The sequence below is a fragment of the Wolffia australiana genome, chromosome 12 (genome assembly GCF_029677425.1).
Source record: "Wolffia australiana isolate 7733 chromosome 12, ASM2967742v1".
In the NCBI taxonomy this organism is placed as follows: Eukaryota; Viridiplantae; Streptophyta; class Magnoliopsida; order Alismatales; family Araceae; genus Wolffia; species Wolffia australiana.
Genome location: NC_135846.1, coordinates 1,786,804 through 1,796,482, shown reverse-complemented (window position 1 = coordinate 1,796,482; position 9,679 = coordinate 1,786,804).

Here is a 9,679-nt window from a genome sequence, read left to right as displayed (position 1 = left end):
TTTAAAATGATTAAATTAATTTTTAGAATGGTATTTTGAATTTTATCAATTTTAAAGTACTTTTAATCATGTTTCTGACATCCAATTTTGGAAGGGTATAATTTTTTGAGTTAACGTATAATTTTCTGGAATTTTTATTCATTAAATTCTTAAATATATTACAAATAAATATTTCTAATTTGATATTTATTGTAAACTCAGAACCCCGTTATCCCACATGGAAGAAATTAGAAATCTTTCTTTGTGTATATTAAATAAATCCGACAATACATTAAATAGTAAAATTATATTTTAATTGATATTCACTATATTAAAGGCCCTGATATTTAGTCATTATTTAGTATATAACCACAACGTCCAATAAATAGAAGCAAAAAATTTTATTTTCTTCCATATGGGATAAAGGGATTTGGAGTTTAACACCAAACCTGAATCCTGTTATCCCATATGGAAAAAATAAGAATATTTGGCTGTATATATTAAATGAGATGTATTAACCATTAAAAGTTCTCTCATAACTCTCTTACCCACGAAAAACCGTTCTGATTGCTATATAAATATCACTTAAAAATGTCTTTAAGTATCCTTTCGATGTGGATATCGAAAATCAATATCCAGACCTGATATCCGATGTCGTCATCCTCCCCCCTGAGACAAAGACGGATGCCGACATCGAGACGGATATCGGTATCGGATATCGGTACTGTATCAACCGATATCCAATACCGATATCCGATATCTTGATATCAAAAAGGACAGATGTTGGAAAGTGCATTTCTGTTATCTGATACGCCATCCGTCTCGATACCGACATCAGTACAGGTATCGAGACCGGCGAACACTAATGGCGAGGGACTAAGGGCGTTAGCCACCAAGGTGCCCCCGGAATAGATCCCCTCATTTTATTAACACATGTTGTCCATCTTGACGTCGTGGATTTTGGAGGAAATGCATCACAGCCTGTTCTAGGGATATAAATGGTCTTTCTAATTACCCCCATTAACATGATATCCAACAACTGCAACTCAACAAGGTACTTGTCCTGACCCTAGAACTTGAAGGCAGTCGGGCCTATGTCTCCCAGGTAACTATTAGACACGCACCATAACTCCAATGTGAGCTGGACCAACCCACCTAGGTAAGCATGGGCTTTGAAACGAGATGGGCCTCTCCCACCAAAAGGGTGGAGGGGGTCAAAATCAGTTGCCCTAGGTGAAGGGCAGACGTTAAAGACCACTTTCTTCTACATAGTATCCTTCAAGGTTTTGTTTGTTTAAGGTTCTTTTGTCCCACCACAAGGCATTTCGAAAGAGCTTTTGTGGATGGCACTACAACGGATTGTTCTGCAGCAGTGAAGTGGAAACAACATGGCAGGTGTGTGGGTGACTACAAGAGCCAGGCCTTTTCATCTTCAAAGATGGAATCCAGCATGCCATGGTCTAATTTGGGGTTGCTCTGTTTGGACCAGGGGGTCCATTGTGACAGCAATGGCAGAATGTATTTCTGGGAGAGGCACCATCATTGTAGCGGAGAGTTGTTGATGGCAAGCAATCATCACCACCTTCACCTGCTCATAAAGTGATGAGAGGTGGTGCTCCATAGCATCAATGACAGCCTTTTCCAATGCATCATTTCTTCCTTAGTTCTTAGACGTGGCTTCCACGACAGCAGCAACACGAGGTTAGGAGGGTTTGTCTCTGCTACCAAGTTGATGCATTCATGGGGGGGGGACCTGATCAATCCCTTGTAGTTTCAAAATAAACTAGAGCACTTTCAATAAACAAAAATGTTTAAGGTGGTCCCAAAACTGTCATTTCAAACAACTCTTAAATATGATTCTTGAACATTTTGATGTCATTTGGTGACTCTCCTCTAAATATTTCAATACATTGACTTGAACTAACAGCAGATGACCTAATGTTATCCTCTGGTATAGCGTCGGATCCTTCAAATGGGTTGGAAAATCCCAAAGGAATCACACTTAACCTCTTTGTGAGTGGGGTAAACTCAAGTTTTGGGTAAAATTACATCGTTGAGAATTTGGGTTTAATCAATAAAATGTATAAATCTATTCATGTAAATAATTTAATTAGTTTGTAATGAGTATGGGTCGTCTCTAAATGGAATGTATATTAGGAAAAGTAGGATCTCAATTGGGGCGAAGCAAAGATGAGAGGAGTAATGTATATGGTAGTGGATGTGTGATGATAGTATATAATAAGATGATAAATGGCTACATAGGGTTTTACTAATTTGGAAATAAGATGGGCAAGAATGGGGGGCGAGACAGGATCATAATAATTGTGTTGTAAGTGGTATGTGGCATAATCGCGAGTGGATAGAATGATAAAGATAGCGAGAAGGAGGTGGAACGATGATACAAATAAAAGACGTAGAGATGTGTTTGTTTAAATAGTGAGCACGTGAAATGAAGGTTAAGATGAGGATGTAAATGGAAATATATGTGGCCGGCAAGCCAATCACACATTCCACATCGCGTTCCATGTTCATTAATAGAATATATTCATTATAGTGCACGTGTGATGTATATAATTGATGGAGGACCATCCAGTCGATCACGCCCCGATCCGTCGCCAGCCACGTCATGAAGCCCCAGCGAAGATGAAGAATCTACAATTTCACTACCAAGCTTGAGAACCGACATCGTCTTATCGCTTTGCGTCGTGTATCTTTATGTTCCTTCTTTATTTCGTCGTCTTTGGATTATCAGGAGGCCCCTCTTGCGTGAGTAACAGTCTCCCCTCATGCGTGTTTTATTTTAATTATGTTTAAGTGTCATCTTTAGGGGGAGGAAATCCATGTTGGGCTTATTCTCCCCCTAAAGATCCCTCTTAAGGTGAAAGCCCAATAGGCTTTCTCCTTAGAAGGGGGTCCATTTTAGCCTCCACAACTGCCACATCCCCTCTATAAAGAATAGGGAAGAGAGGACGTGGAGGCCAGGCTAAGTCATTTGTTCAGAAAACCAGATCTCGTTTGTCCTTTTTTTATGATTGGCAGTTATTTTTTGTGTTCATTGTGATTGTACTCTGAAGACGAAGAAGTCCTCGAAGAAGAAAAAGAATCAGAGTTTTTATAGAAGAGGAAAAGAGTGTCGATTGCGTTCAAGAAGAAGACATTCTAGAGCGAAGACGTCCGCAGAAGAATTGAACACGCTGCCCTGACCACGCCTATTTCATCCGCCGGAATGTTGAACACCCTACTCTAACCGGAAGTCTACAAGATTTGCCAACGGAACTGGCCAGGCACCGGTCGTCTTCCTGTTTTGTTGACTGGCTGTCACGGGAACAGAATATTTCTGTGGAACTTCAGCCAGTGAATGTGATTGTGCCGCTGGGAGCCACCCCTTTCAGACATCATCCTGGAGAAATACTTCATAGAGCAGTCCCGATATCCTACTGGTCGCCGTGAGATTGTTAGACCGAATCTTCCTCTTTATGTTGTTTATTGTATAAGAGGTCCTCCTCGAATACCCAAGCTGATTTGGCAGGTCACAAAGCTTCGACGGTGCCCAATTTTGCGAGAACTTGCTGCAAACTGATTCTCAGGACGTGGATCATTCTTGAATTTTTACAAGATACCCACTCGCCGTATTCGTTGTTCCAAGGTCTTGCTAAGGATCGTGCCTCTTTTCCTGTCTGCTCAAAGAACAGATCGGTGTTCATGAATCCACAATGCTGCCTTCATCACTAGCACACCGGAATAACATTCATTGTGTTTTTCCATCTTGAAGTTCTCCCAGTCCCAGACTCCCTGTTCTGCGGCTGGGGTCATGGTCCTTTAAGCCCGAGGGTCAGCTCCATTTGCTTGTCGAATGTGTTAATCCGAAGACGTCCACTTGAGCCTTTATGGGTGAGAACTTACCAGTACCCGTCGATTGCGCCCGGTCAAGATACCTGAAATCGAACTAGCAGGTTCCATTCTCTTCCCTTTTTCTTACAATGTTAATTGCTTCTTTCAGTGCCGGTTACAACTGCTCCTCTACCTAGAGAGAATTGAATGTATTTTTAGGTTAGCCACCAAACACTGTGTTAGTTAATTTCTTATTGACGGTTTTTGGAATAGTGTCATTTTTCGTGAAGGTGTGGACGTTCATGGACAAAGAGTGTTTCTCATCATGTTGGTTCCTTCGATCTGGTCACCTGGATCATTGGGAGCTTGATCGTGACTAACCTGTTTTGTGTCTCTAATTGTTCTGCGTCTCAAATCAACAACGGTCTTCATATTTCTTGTTAATATCTACTCAACTCATACACATTAAGACTCGGCATCTCATTGCATTTAGAATATACCTTCCGAAGTTAACACGAAGCGTCAACTCCGACCAACGTGTTACATCAATAATGAAGTCCATGAATACATGGTCGGACTTGGTAAATTATGATGAGATCGTAATACGGAGATCACTGGTCTTTAAGCATGTGTTCTAAACATTCCTATTCGAAGCATATGCGAGAAGGACATCGAAGTATCCGGATCGAATAACACTTTCTAGCCTCACTCATATGATGAGTATGGCCGATCCCATAGCCATTAGTGTGGCGACACTAAGGATAGATAGTGGGTGCTCTTTAGTGGAAAGAGTTCACTGAAGTGATCCGTACGAATCCCTGAATGGTATTATACCGAACTGTCAATCAGGTTGATTCACACCACAATTGTGTAAGTGGTCCTTAGACCTGAGACACCAAAGATGTCTTGTGGACGGACGGTTGTACTTTGATTATTCCCAACAAGTCTCTAATCATGGGATTCTAAACGGTCTTAGTTCGGGTACATCAAGAACTTCACAAAGATGATTGAGTGATCAAGATGGTATCATTACCCTTTGCTTTAAGGGGTGACAACTCGCGGAAGATGATGGAATGAAGTCTTGGCCAAGGCAGTAAAATATCGGAGAAGAGTTCTCCGATGATTTCTGAATGCATCGATACTAACTCGGATGATCGATTAGGTTTGACAGTTGACCATACCCTAAGTCGTCCAAGGAGCATCAAGTGGATAAGGGGTTATGCATACATGGTAACCGATGCCGAAGAGGTTCCATGAGTGAGTCGATATACACTCCTTTGCATTGTCTAGAAGACGAGGTGTAGCTTGGCCCCCCACGTGTTGGAGTCTCGACCATCGATTGGATTAAATCGATCCGATGTTAATTAATCTATATGATGATATAGTTAATTAATTTGGAAGGCCAATAAAGGTTATTGGGCCGCTAGAGTCATTAACTAGACTGATACATGGGCATAGAGGGTCACACGCAAATGGTCTTTTGGACGTTGGAAGATATACTTAAGTTTTGGGGTTTTTTATGAAAGACACCCACTTAGTATAAATAGATGAAGGCCTGTACGAAATTCACCCAGGATAGAATTGTTCAGGGTCCTCTCCCCTTCTTCTCCCCTCTCCCCACACCCCCTCTCCATCCCTGATGTGATCGGGCGACGTAACGTCACCGACGGAGAAAGAACGGGGCTTGTCAATGAGAAGGTGGAGATCCGACGTGTCGAGGACCATGTGGATACATCTAGAGGCTGCACACTTGAGCAGCTTGACTTGTCTCGCTCTGAGATCAAAGAAATCATGAGTGAGATTTGTGCAAAGGTATCATTTCAATGTTCTTGTTGATGTCGTTCAATTTTCAAAAGTCTTTTGCTACGAATCATTTTTATTTGTTCATGCAGATCTAGGCATCCAGAACCCAACAGACGTATAAGGGACAATGATGGCGTGGATGAAATATGGTAATGGATGAGGGTGAAAAGAGAATGAAGACCATGTAAGCACACTACACGCATGGCAGGGGCGACGTAGGCGCGTTCCAAGCATGGCAGCGGCCACGTAGGCGCGCCGCACACGTGGCGCGCGCCTACTGGGCACGCTGCATGCATTGCGGGCGCCAGCTGGGCGCGGCGCACACATGGCGGGTGCCAGCTTGACCAGTAGGCGCGTAGCCTGCGTGGAGGGTGCTAGTTGGGCGGCTAGGCAGCGGGATCCATGCCACCTAGGCGCGAGTTCCACGTGGTGGTTGCGAGCTAGGTGGCGTGCACACATGGTAGGCACTATTTGGCATGATTCCCACGTGGCAATCGCCACGTGGGAATCAAAATAACAGACATTATCTTAACCAAACTATTGAAAATAACCGTGTAGTTTGGTGGGGGTATACTCCAGGATTACACATAAATCTATTTCTGTCAAGTAATGAAGGTATTACTTAGACCAAACTCAACGGTTGGTGGGGGTATACTCCTCGCAGCATGGGCGTTGGGGACCAAACTATAATTGGATATTGCAATTGGTTGCAAGTCCCATGAGATGGGTGCTCAGTGATATGTATTGTGATTGGTGGGGGTATACTCTAGGTCATAGTATGTGTTTTGAGATTTTGATCCCCACTAGGAGAATGTAGGTTTCTCCTCTTCCTTACACATGAGGGTTGTATGGATTGATAAATTTTAGCGGGAACCCTTATTGATGAATAGAACATCTGCTAAAACTTTCTAGGTCTTTGATTGACCTAATCTTTGATAACCACTTGTCGTCATGTAGGCCATTAGATTGCATGTTTGATGAAACTCATTGACAAGTTGATAACTATGAGGTGCTCATGGACTTGATGAGAGTCTTCAAGTCTAAAAGGTTAGTTTATGGCCTTACAAACAATGTCGATGACGATGATGGGATACGAGTAAAAGGTTGAAATGAAGAGTTCACTATGACATGGTTCAATATTAAAGCACCGTCAATGAGCGTTAGCTATTGAGGTAGCATGAAGACAAAGAACCTAATGCCATAAGACACTATATGATAGTTATTTGGATGTGCAATCCAAGAGTCAATTCAAGGCTCACATGGTCGAGGGATTTTCTGCATATGAGGATATGTTGAAGATGATTGAAACAAGAGACTGATATCTACTAGGAGAATGGCCATATGAGGATATGCCGTTCAATTTATTATTAATCTCGTCATTCAATTCCTTCATGACTTGAACTTAGCTTTCTTAAAAACATCAAAGGTGAACCTTGACAAGGTAACATCCATATACACCTTATTTGGTATGACCAATGGAAAGGTGTTCCATGTCCTTGAGAAGAAAAAAAAAGGAAAAAAGTATGTTAAGGTATCCCAATGACAAAAGGATGTAAGCATCAACAGATATTTACACTGCAGTCTGAAAGGTCACTAGAAGAGTAACTTTGCGTAGTAACTCACTAAGATTGCTTAGAGCAAGTTGAAACATATGGATGTTTTAATTGCTTAACATATGGAAAATATTTGAGGAAAAGGAAAGATGAAGTTGAGGTTACGAAGTATCGTAAAGGTTATGAAGATCACTATTTAGATAGTGAACCTCAATTTTCACTTTGGAGATATGGTACTTTTGGAAGATATTCATGTTCCTATCATGAAGAAAAAAACACATCTGTTATGAACAGATTTGGATATTCCCTAACTATTGAGAAGCATAGTTGTTCCATTTATTTTCAGAAATAATTTGATTGCTTTGGCACAGATAGAAAAGGAATACTTCTAGTGGATGATTCTTACCATTATCTGAAAATGATATTGCTACTAACAAGAGCAAAAACTACGTGAAGAAAGCTCATCTTTATGAGCATACATAGCATTGGCAAAAGGAAGAGAACTTAAAATGAATAGGATGTACAGCTAGCACAATTTGATTTTCAATCATATGCTAGATGCTAACCGTACCTTTTGGGTAAAAGTACCCATGTCTCCAAACTTAGATCCCTATATTTTGCAAGGATAATGGCATCTACCTGTTACAGAACAACGTCCCCTCTTCTCTATTGAACCTTCCCAAGCACTAGAGACACCATGGAACACTCGATGCACCTTCTAACCTTCACTTTATTTCAAACAGACTCACTAGGAGGAAGTGAGTTTAACAATATTTTAACAAAGATCAGGGAGTCAATTTATATATCAAGATCTATGGATGGATATAGGAAAAAAAAACAAAGCTGCCCTTAAAGTTCCAACTTCATCTGAGTTCTGGATCGTGAGATACCAAGCATAGAAATTAATCAATATTTGTTTCTCATCATTCTCATCAACACCATCACGCCATTTGGTCAGGGTTTTTTCTATTGTAGGCATTAAATGTGATGATTGGCTAAGATTCCTCCTCGTCATCCGTGATCGACGACTCTTGTCGCACCACGTCTGGCTCTGGGAAAAAGGCGAAAAGAAATAATGATAGTTTATTATTCAAATATATTGTTTAATAGATTTTATCATAGCTGATGTGGTGCCACTACAGCGATTCCCCATTCTAAACCAATAGAAATGTGACCTATATGCCCCATGTGTACAACTGGCGATTTGTGGCTCTGTCATTGTTAACTATTCTAAGGAGAGAAAAAGGAGAGATGAATAATAATATATTAATCATCTCTTTTTCAGGCCATGGAATGCATTTATTGCTAACAAATAGCACCTTTTTCTTATTGGTCCACATCAACTGCGCCCAGAAATGTTAAAAAACCCAAAAATATATTCTAAAATGTATATTTAATAAAAAAAGACCCAAAAAATACAAATGAATATATATAGATTTTGAAAATAAAATCTGATATTACCATCGATCCGATAGAGGGGAGCGACCAGAAAAATAAATAGAGTTAGAAAGCCGTATGATAGGCGGTAACTATCTTGTACGGTTTGGGGGGTAATCAGCGTACTCCGATCAGTAGAGGGGGGGGGATATTTGGCTCTATTAAACATATAGGGAATTGGAGGTAGCATTATATTTCCAAATTTGATGCCAAACATTCCAAAAAAATCATATTCTGACACAAAAAATTGTTTTCTTTCAGAGTATGTTGTCAGAAAATTCTCAAAAATACATAAAAATAAAGAAAACTCAGAATATCATTATTAAAAAGAATTTAATCATTTTAAGCTTGAAAACATGCCTATATGATTAGTTCAATGGAAATAAACATGTAAATATGATCATATTGATACTAAAAATCCATGCTATCACTAGCTCATGGGAGGGTATAGAGAACTTCTATCAACTTTTTCAAATGTGATTTTGGAGACCAGAACACAGATCTTCATTGCAAGAGTAAAGAATACCAGCAGAGATCTTTTCCAAGGGTGGAGGAGACGCTTGGGACTGGTGATAGCTCTACCATGGTGACAGCACTATCATGCGCATCAACTTCAACTCCGCTCTGGTCCGCATGCATCTGCATCAGTCTCTGTCGCAATGAGTGGAGGTATTTCTTTCATCGCTATACTTCACTCACATCTGTCATCATCAGCCATCACTTGTGCTGCGAAAGCACTCGCTACAGTATTTCATTACAATTATTTGGAATTTTTCATTAGACAATTTTACTAAAATTCCGAGATTTATTTATCAAAATGTTGAACTCATTAGATTCATTAGGAAATCAATGTTCCATCATTTTGGAAGTATATAAAATTTATTTATAATAGTTTGATTTTATTCAATTAGATTTAGTTAGTGAAAATATATAAAAATTCATAAAAAAACATTTTCAGTTTAAATTTAACTTTTTCAATTATTTCTCGTATATTCAACCCTTGTGATGTGCTCAGAAGGCAAAATATAAATATTGTTGCATAAACCAAAAAACCTTGAATGATATTCTAATTATAA